Consider the following 9,957-nt stretch of genomic DNA (forward strand, 5'->3'; position numbering starts at 1 on the left):
TTCCTGAGGGTGGCATAGTTGAAAGGGGTTATGAGGTTCAAAAGGAAGGGTAAGTTGAGCCCTAAGTATATTAGACCATTCGAGATTCTTGAAAGAGTGGGTTCAATTGCCTATAGGTTGGCATTACCACTGGTCCTATCTAGGATCCATGACGTATTCCACATTTCTATACTGAGGAAATACGCCCCAAACCCCTCCTATATGATTAGCTATAGAGCATTGGAGCTGGGTGATACCTTGACTTATGAAGAGGTGCGAGTGCAGATTTTAGACTAGAAGGAACAGGTGCTACGCATGAAGAAGATTCCATTAGTAAAGGTGCTATGGCGCAATCATGCTGTAGAAGAAGTTTCATGAGAATTGAAAGAAAAATATGTCAGAGATATCCGTACCTATTCAGTGGGACCCAAAGGTGAGCTGACTGTTTTGTATAATGAATTGCATTTTGTATTATAGGTAGTATTTTTCTTTGGTTATGAAGGGTTTTGGGAGAACTTTCATTTCTGTGAATAATTGCAATCTCCTAAGACCCTCCTTTGCAATCACGGTATTCCTCCGCCATAAGTGAGGGTTATTAATATATTTGGGATAGAACTGCTATATGGACAGCTCTTCCTAGAGTCGAATAAACATTATGTAAGACTGTGATAAAAGTAGGATTATATTTAAAAAATTTCGAGGACGAAATTTTTATAAGGAGGGGAGAATGTGATGACCATAATGTATAAAATAAATAAATAAATAATAATTAATTATTATTAATTTAATAATATAATATAATATATTAATATAATATATATAATATAACATATATAATATATGATTATTATACATACATACATACATACATATATATACCTTCAAGATCCATCCTCAAGGAAGGAAGGAAACAAAAAGAGACAAAAAAAAAAAAAAAAGGAGTTCCTAAGACCCCCCTGAGAACGTAATCTCTCTCTCTCTCTCTCTCTCTCTCTCTCTCTCCGCATTGTCTCCATCTCACTCATGCCTTCTCTCTCTCCCACCTTGATTTTTTGGCCAAACAAGCACCGATCAGAGAATGGAAAATACCGTTGGGTTCCATTCTCCACCACCGACATTTCTACTGGAGTGGATTTGTCATAAGAGTGACGTAGGCATATCTTCTGGGGTAAGGTAAATTCTCACTTTTACCTCAATTTTTTCTTAAATCTTAAGCCAAATTGACAATCGAACACCACCACAAGAATTTAGGGATGATTCTCTACAAGTCAAATGGAGCGGATTTCTCGTGGGGTCATTGTAGGCATAGCCCCAAAACTAGGATAAGGGGGTTATTTAGAGATTAATTTTATTTAATTAATGTAGATTTGGAAATGTTAGAATATTGAGCATTCTAGGGTTGAACTATTGAACTCAGGGTTCGGGTGAGCATCACGGGTATGATTTCGAGATCCCTACAGGCGTAGTTCAAGAAACCAAGTAAGGAGAATAAATTATAGTAGTGATTTGTGATTATTGATTGAATAATTATGTGAAAATTGGAGTTATGGTATTTTCCCTAAAAGCTAGAATGCTATGAGTATCAGATGAAATTGTGTGGCATATGACAAATACTAAAATGTGTGATATGATGTTGTGTATTTTTCCTAAGAAATGATGAAATATGAAAGTACTGGTATATGTACTGGGAAATGATAAAATGTGATGTATATATGTGAGTAGAATGATTTCTATGAAAACGAAAAAGTATGAATACTGATTTAATCATGCTGAGAATTACTGAAAAACATGAAATGAGCTATATGCTAGCATGAGAATGAAATGAATATTGAAATAAGAACAATGAAAAGGGAATACTGAACTATGAGTTCTAAATTATGAATATGGAAATGGGAAATATTGCAATGTAAAATTCTGCAATATGAATATTGAATTGTGAGAATTGAAATGTGAAATTCTAAAATTTGTGTATTAAAATACGAATATTGAAATGTGATTGATGAAATTCCAATACCATGTAATGATTGCGGGTATGTGGTAATGATAACCCTGATGGATGGTTATGGAAACCCTAATGATGGGTTGTGATATTGAGTATGGTACCGTTGCTAGTAGTGATTGTGCAACCACACGGACTCTTAGAGCGTGTGGCGTGGCAATCGATTGAACTATTTAGTAGAGTTGTTGTGCCCCCCATGAGTTTGGATCAAGGCTATAGGCCAGCCAGTCATACTATAGATGCAAGATATATGATATGATATTTTGATCTAATCGGGTCGGCCAACTGCAGTTAGATCCAGGCTTCAGGCCACACAACCCTGACCATGGGGGGAAGCATGTAATGGAAAAGAGATCCTCAAGGTAGTCATGAGTTACATACGCGATATTGGTAGTGGGTACCGAGGATACTCATGTGCTAGAAAGTGAAATGGAAATGGAAATAGAAAGTGAAAGAATGATAAAGATGGGCTGAAATGAGAAACGAAAGAAATAATGGAAAATGAGAAATAGAGAATGATGAAATTGAGAAATGAATTTGAGTGAGTTAATAATATAAATATTTTATGCGAAGTAAATTTCTCCACTTGAGGGTTTATTGAGTAAGGCGATTGCCCTAATGGGTATCAGTTGTTACTGAACCCAAGTTAATCGGGTAAGGTTACAAACAATATCATAGTAAAGGGGAGCTACATGTATGAGCATGCAATCTCTCCTATCCTCAAGAAACTTCGCTGGTAAATATGGGTTGTATATGAATGAACTTGAGAAATGGTTTTAAAGCTTATAAAAGCTTGTGTTTTATATCTATGTGAGTATGAGAGTATATATCAGTATATTTTCTCTGATAAATTGATGATTTGAAAAGTAAAATGCATTATAACTAAACTCATGTTGCCACACATTGTAAATAATTTATTTTGTCTTACTGAGATGTGTTTAACCCAAATTATCTAAACTTTTCAAGGAATAGAAACAGACCAGGTGATAGAGCTTCGAGATAGTAGGGAGCTGGGACCCTGATATACAGGGTGAGTTTTTGGACTAGGGAGGTGTGATTTCACTCGGGTTGTATTGTTTTTGGGTGTGAGATAGAAATGTATGTATATGGATATTGATACTCTGGGTATTGTAGTCTAGATCATATACACGTTATGTCTTCCTCTATTAGGTTAATATAAATAAAATGCCCGTATACCCGGTACCCAATGCGGGTTGGGTCATGTGAGTGGTATTAGAATTGTTGACGTAGTCGATGTGATGTTTGATGTGTATGATTTTATCATTATTGATGATTTTTAAAAAATGGTATGAAAAATCGGGGCATCACATGGATGTATGTTCTTTTTCCGAACCTCGATAACACATATGGTGTCATCGTTATTTTATTTGCTTTACTATTTTGTGCATGGTTGTTGGATTTATTTGGAGCAAATTAATTATAGTTGTATTTATTGGCTTACTTTTTTACATGTTTTAGATTAACCCTACATTTGTGAAATACTGCAGCTGGTTAGTTGACCTATGAAAGAAAATTTTAAATATCCAATTCACCCCCTTCTTGGGATTATAGTAAAGTCAACAATTGGTCTCAAAGCCTAGTTGCTTTGACTTAATCATTTTTCTGTAAAAAGATCAAAATTGCTCATAATACTGTAACCACTGTTCCCGAGGGACCCTTGTCCACACGTTCTCCTATTTTCAGTGGTGTGAACTATACTTTCTAGAAACAAAGTATGCACATTTACCTTCAAAATATTGATTGGAAGGTCTAGAGAGTTGTCTCTAAAGGAAATTATGTTCCCATGAAAATTGAAGATGATTTTAGAATACCTAAGACTGAGGATGGATACATAGATGAGGATATGAAAGTTGTAAGTATAAATGCAACTACAATGAATAATTCATATTGTGGACTTGATGTGAATTAATTCAACAGGGTTATGGCATGCACAACTACCAAGGAAATTTGGGATAAATTAGAGGTTACTTATAAGGGCACTAGAGATGTTAATGATAGTAGAATTGACATGTTGAATAGTGAATATGAAGCATTTAGAATGAACCCCAGCGAATCCATATAGAGCATGTACACTCATTTCACACACATCATTAATTCTCTACATGCATTAGGCAAGACATGTCCCACATATGAGATGATTAGAAAAATTCTTAAGGGATTGCCACCATTTTGAGAAGCAAAGGCTACTGCTATAACTAAGGGTAGAAACTTAAAGGCAATGTCCCTACATGAACTAATAGGGTCACTCATCACATACGTGGCTATTGATGAGAGGTTAAATGAAAAAAATAGAATCAAGAAAGTGACTACTTTAAAAACATCCTCTAACACCTTTAGTGAATGTAATGAACCAGATTCAGGAGATGACATGGCTATGCTTACCAAAAAATTCAGTACGTTCTTCAAAAAGAGTAGCAGGCCATTTAGAAGGTTCAAAGATTCAGTATCTGAAAAGGGAGAATCAAACAAAAGAAAAGAAAAAACAAATGTTCCCACATGCTACAACTATAACAAAGTCGGGCATATCAAACCAAATTGCCCGTTGCTAAAAAAGGAATCAAAGAAAAAGAAGAAAGCAATGAAAGCCAACACATCGTGGAACAAACAAAATAGCAGGGATTCAGACACTAACGGTAGTGACTCTGAGGATGCTAGCTTGTGCTTAATGGCACACGATGATGAGGTACAATCATCCTGCTCTTTATCTTCGTATTATTCTGATGATGATTCTGATTTTGATAGCATGCCTATGTATAAAGAACTGCAGCAAGATTATATTCGTGTTTGTAAATCACTTGAAAAAATGACCAAGAAAAATATTGATTTAGAAAACAAATGCAAAAATTGGTCAAAGTTTTTTGAAATGGGAAAATCTGTTCACTCTACTTGGCAAGAAGAAAAGAATTTGAAAATGGCTGAGCTTGAAAGAAAATTGGAGGATAGCTCCAAAATTATCTACAAATTTACAGAGGGCAAAAAAAAATTTGAAAAACTTCTTAGGGCCCAAAGAAATTCGCTTAGTAAAGAAGGTCTAGGATTCAATGGAATTGGAAATGTAAGGCAAAATGATCTTTATTTGGGAAATTTTACTCGTAAATCAAAATCCTACATTCCACTTAAAGAATCATTCAGGAAAATGACACGTTATAAATGCAAACAGATAGGTTATATTCAATTTGACTGTCCTTTTAGAAATAAAAATGTGAAAATTAAGAAAGTATGGAGAGTCAAAGATGAATCAAGCACTCACCCCTTTGGACCCAACATAATTTGGGGACCAGCATCAGTTACTTAAATATTTTTGCAGGTGTGCTTAAGATCATCCTCATCTAAGGACAAGTGGTATATAGATAGCAGTTATTCACAATATATGACTGGCGATAAGGCCAAGTTCACGTCCATTACTCCTAAGGAAGGAGCGTTCGTGACATTCAGGGACAATGCAAAGGGCAAAATCATCGAAGTAGGTAAGGTTGGCAAGGAACCTTCCCTCGTTATTGATAATGTCTTACTTGTTGATGGCTTAAAACATAATATGCTGAGTATAAGTCAATTGTGTGATAAAGGTTATAGAGTATCCTTTGAAAACAACAAATGCATTGTTAAGAATAAATATGATAACAAAATTTTTTTTACCGCTGATCGTCCTAAAAATGTTTATACCACTAGTTTTGATAAATTAACTTCACAACATGTAACATGTTTTTCTACTATAAATGAAGCAAGCTGGTTGTGGCATAGGCGTCTAGGGCATGCTAGCATGGATCTTCAGTCAAAAATTGTGAAAAATGATTTAGTTAAAGGCTTACCAAAAACACCTTTTGTGAAAAATAAAATCTGTGATGCATGTCAAATGGGTAAGCAAATGAGGTCTAGCTTCAATAAAAATAAAATCATATCCACTATTAGACCACTTGAAATGCTAAACTTAGATTTATTCGGTCCTAATCAAGTTCAGAGTCTAGGAGGAAAATTATATGTATTTGTAATTGTAGATGACTACTCTAGGTTCACATAGGTACTATTTCTTTCACATAAGGATGAATCATGTGAACAATTTACTAGACTTTGTAGAAGAATTCAAAATGACAAGGGCTATAAAATTACACACAATAGAAGTGATAGGGGAACTGAATTCAAAAATGATGGCATAGAGAATTACTGTGACTTAAAGGGTATATCTCATAATTTCTCTGCACCTAGAACCCCACAGAAAAATAGTGTAGTTGAAAGAAAGAATAGGTCCTTGCAAGAAATGGGTAGAACATTGCTTAATGAACATAAATTACCCAAATATTTCTGGGCCGAAGTAGTGAGCACTGCTTGTTATGTAATTAACAGAGTATTAATCAGGCCCTCTCTTAATAAAACTCCCTATGAGTTATGGAATGGCCATAGACTAAACATATCTTATTTTCATATCTTTTGTTGTAAATGCTTTGTACATAGGGATAATGAGCACCTAGGAAAGTTTGACTCAAAATCTGATGAAGGAATCTTTCTAGGATATTCTCTTAACAAAAAGGCTAACAGAGTATTTAATATAAGAACATTAACTGTTATTGAATCCATTGATGTTGTCTTTGATGAGTCTAATCCTTTTTCCAAAAGAGATGATGAAGATGATATTGAAATTAAAAAAGTATTAGTGAAGCTCTCCATTGAAAATAATGTAGATAAAAATTCAGATATTAATGATAAATCAATTGAAGATAATAAAGTTGAAAATGTGGTTCAGGAACTTCTTAGAGACTAGAAATTTATTAGGAACCATCCCTTAGATCAAATCATAGGTGAACCCTCACATGGTGTTGCCACATGTTCCTTCTTAAGAAATCTAATTAGTCATTTTGCTTTCTTATCTTCGGAAGAACCTATAAATATTAAGGAAGTCATAGAGGACGAATCATGGGTAATGTCTATGCAGGAAGAGCTAAATCAATTTGAAAAAAAGCAAAGTTTGGACCCTAGTTCCTAGACCCGACGATCACACTATCATAGGAACCAAATGGGTTTATAGAAAGATAAAGGATGAAAATGATGTAGTGACTAGAAGCAAAGCTAGGTTAGTGGCCCAAGGGTATAATCAGGAGGAAGGAATAGACTTTGAGGAAACATATGCTCCCATGGCTAGGATGGAAGCCATTCACATGTTACTTGCATATGCCGCTTTTAAAAATTTTAAATTATATCAAATGGATGTCAAAAGCGCCTTTTTGAATGGTTATATAAATGAGAAAGTCTATGTAGAACAACCACTAGGATTTGAAAATCATAAATATCCTAATCTTGTATATCGCTTTTCTAAAGCCCTGTATGGATTGAAACAAGCTTTTAGAACTTGGTATGAAAGGCTTAGTGGTTTTCTTCTAGAAAATGGATTTACTAAAGGCAAAATTAATACTACACTTTTCATTAAATCTAAAAATGATCATATGCTCCTTGTTCAAATATATGTTGATGATAATATCTTTGGAGCTACAAATGATGAACTGTGTAATGAGTTTACCAAATGCATGCAAAATAAATTTGAAATGAGCATGATGTGTGAACTAAGCTTCTTCCTAGGACTCTAGATCAAAGAAGCCAAACATGGAACTTTCATATGCCAATAAAAATATGTTAGGGACTTGTTCAAGAAATTTAATATGGAAGACAGTAAAATTATAGGAGTTCCTATAAGCTTTTCCACTAAACTTGACAAAGATGAGCAAGACATTCCTGTTGATGTCAAACTTTATCATGGCATGATTGGTAGTCTTTGTATCTTATAGCTAGAAGGTCATGACATTATGTTTAGTGTTTGTATGTGCGCTAGATTTCAGGCTAAACCTAAGAAGTCTCACTTGTTAGCAGTTAAGAGGATACTTAGGTACCTTGTTGGGACTATTGAGTTTGAGTTAGGATTACGGTACCCTAAGCATACTTCTCTTGAGATTGTTAGTTACACGGATGTTGACTTTGCCGATAGTAAAGTAGATCAAAGAAGCACTAGCGGCACTTGTAATTACTTAGGACAATCTCTTGTTTCTTCGTTCTCCAAGAAGCAGAACTCAGTTTCCTTATCCACAACAGAAACTGAATATATTGTGGCTGGAAGTTGTTGTGCTCAAACGCTTTATATGAAGCAACAACTTATGGATCTTGGTTTACACTATGACATGGTTCCAATCAAATGTGATAACACTAGTGCAATCAATATATCAAAGAATCCCATCTCACATTCACGAACCAAACACATTGAAATTAGACATCATTTTATTCATGATCATGTGCTAAAAAGGGGATGTGGCACTTGAGTTTGTGTGCACAACTGAACAGTGGGCTGATATATTCACAAAACCTCTTCAGGAGGATAGATTTTTATAATTTAGATGTGAATTAGGTCTAATGCACATTAGAGATGCCACCTAGAAGTATGATTAAGTGCATAAACTGAGGGGGAGCCAATTAACTTAGAAAACTTCGGCTCTGAAAATTTAAACATTCTCTCACATCAATCATTTCTATACTTCATACTTAGTAAGATATTTTTGCTATTCATTTTGCATTGAATGACTGTACTATCTTTTGGATGTTGAAAATAATACTTCTTATATAAATTGTGTTGATCCCTACTAGATTGCTTGAGTTGATTGATGTGAATTATTATAAATTATTTGTTGAAATCAATTAGGTCATTGACATACAGATATTTTTATGGAAAATGGTCCACTTTCAAACAGCATGCTGCAGAAATTTCTAATTTTTTATCCCGAAACTATGTCTTATATTTGAATGACTATTACTCACTGCATGCCTATATGATTCTATCCTTTCTACCTTAACCCTTTTGGTGATGCCAAAAGGGGGAGAAATAGGCAAAACTATGTAAACAATTTGGTTGCATTGCATGCTTAATTATGTATGTCTTCCTTTCCTTACATGCTTAAGCTTTATGCATATTCTCAGGGGGAGCCTTTCATGGCTATATCCACTTTTGTATAAAGTATTTGTCATCATCAAAAAGGGGGGACAATGTTGACCTTATAGGTCATATCCCGTTTTGATAATGACAAATATCTTTGTATCTTACCTATGCTTTGAGTTTGTGTGCAGGTTCATTCTTACATCATATGGTGGCATATGGAGATACAAAAGAAATGAAGACCAAATTTTTTTTATTTGTATGTAATATTTTAATCATTTTGGGTATGTAATAATTATTGGTTTGTAATAATTAACGCATTACATGCATGGTAGGACTATAAGCTCAATGACCTAAGATCAACCCTAGGTCCTTACACATCACTTGGAAAATTTCCTTTAACTTACAAGTCATATATATGCAAATAGGGGTAAAATTTAAGCAAAAATAGGACTTATCTTTAAGTTTGAAAGGGCTTTGGCCGACCGAACTCAGCACGTTAATGACACCTCACACAACCGAATAAGTAAAAAGTCAATGAGTTGACTTGGCTCAGGCGACCAGTCCAAAGTGAATGTACTATTCATGGTTGACCAAATATAAAAACTGACACTTTTTACCTTCCCCGATCGCCTGATCTCTAAGTTCAAAATCACACCGGGCGACCGAATTATGAAGTTCGGCAGATCAAATGGTTCATCGGTCGACCGAATCTTAATCTTTTGGAAAATCGCTTTGGCCCAAACACTCAAAGGTTCCCTCAAGCACCCGAACTTGAAAAAGTAACCTTTCTACCTATTAGCCTTGGTGCAATCCCAACAGGGGGGGTGAATTGGGTATTTAAAAATTCTTCCTCCTAAGTTGAACCAGATCAGTAGTATTACGCAACCTAGGATATGTCTATGCAATTATAAACCCAATCATTCATAATAAAACATACATGTGCAGTAAATAAATTGTGAAAATGTAAAGTACACACATGATATGTTATCGGGGTTTGGCTAGCTGTGCCTACATCCCCACCTTGGCTCACCAGCACAAGGATTCCACT

The sequence above is a fragment of the Malania oleifera genome, chromosome 10 (genome assembly GCF_029873635.1).
Source record: "Malania oleifera isolate guangnan ecotype guangnan chromosome 10, ASM2987363v1, whole genome shotgun sequence".
Classification (NCBI taxonomy): domain Eukaryota; kingdom Viridiplantae; phylum Streptophyta; class Magnoliopsida; order Santalales; family Ximeniaceae; genus Malania; species Malania oleifera.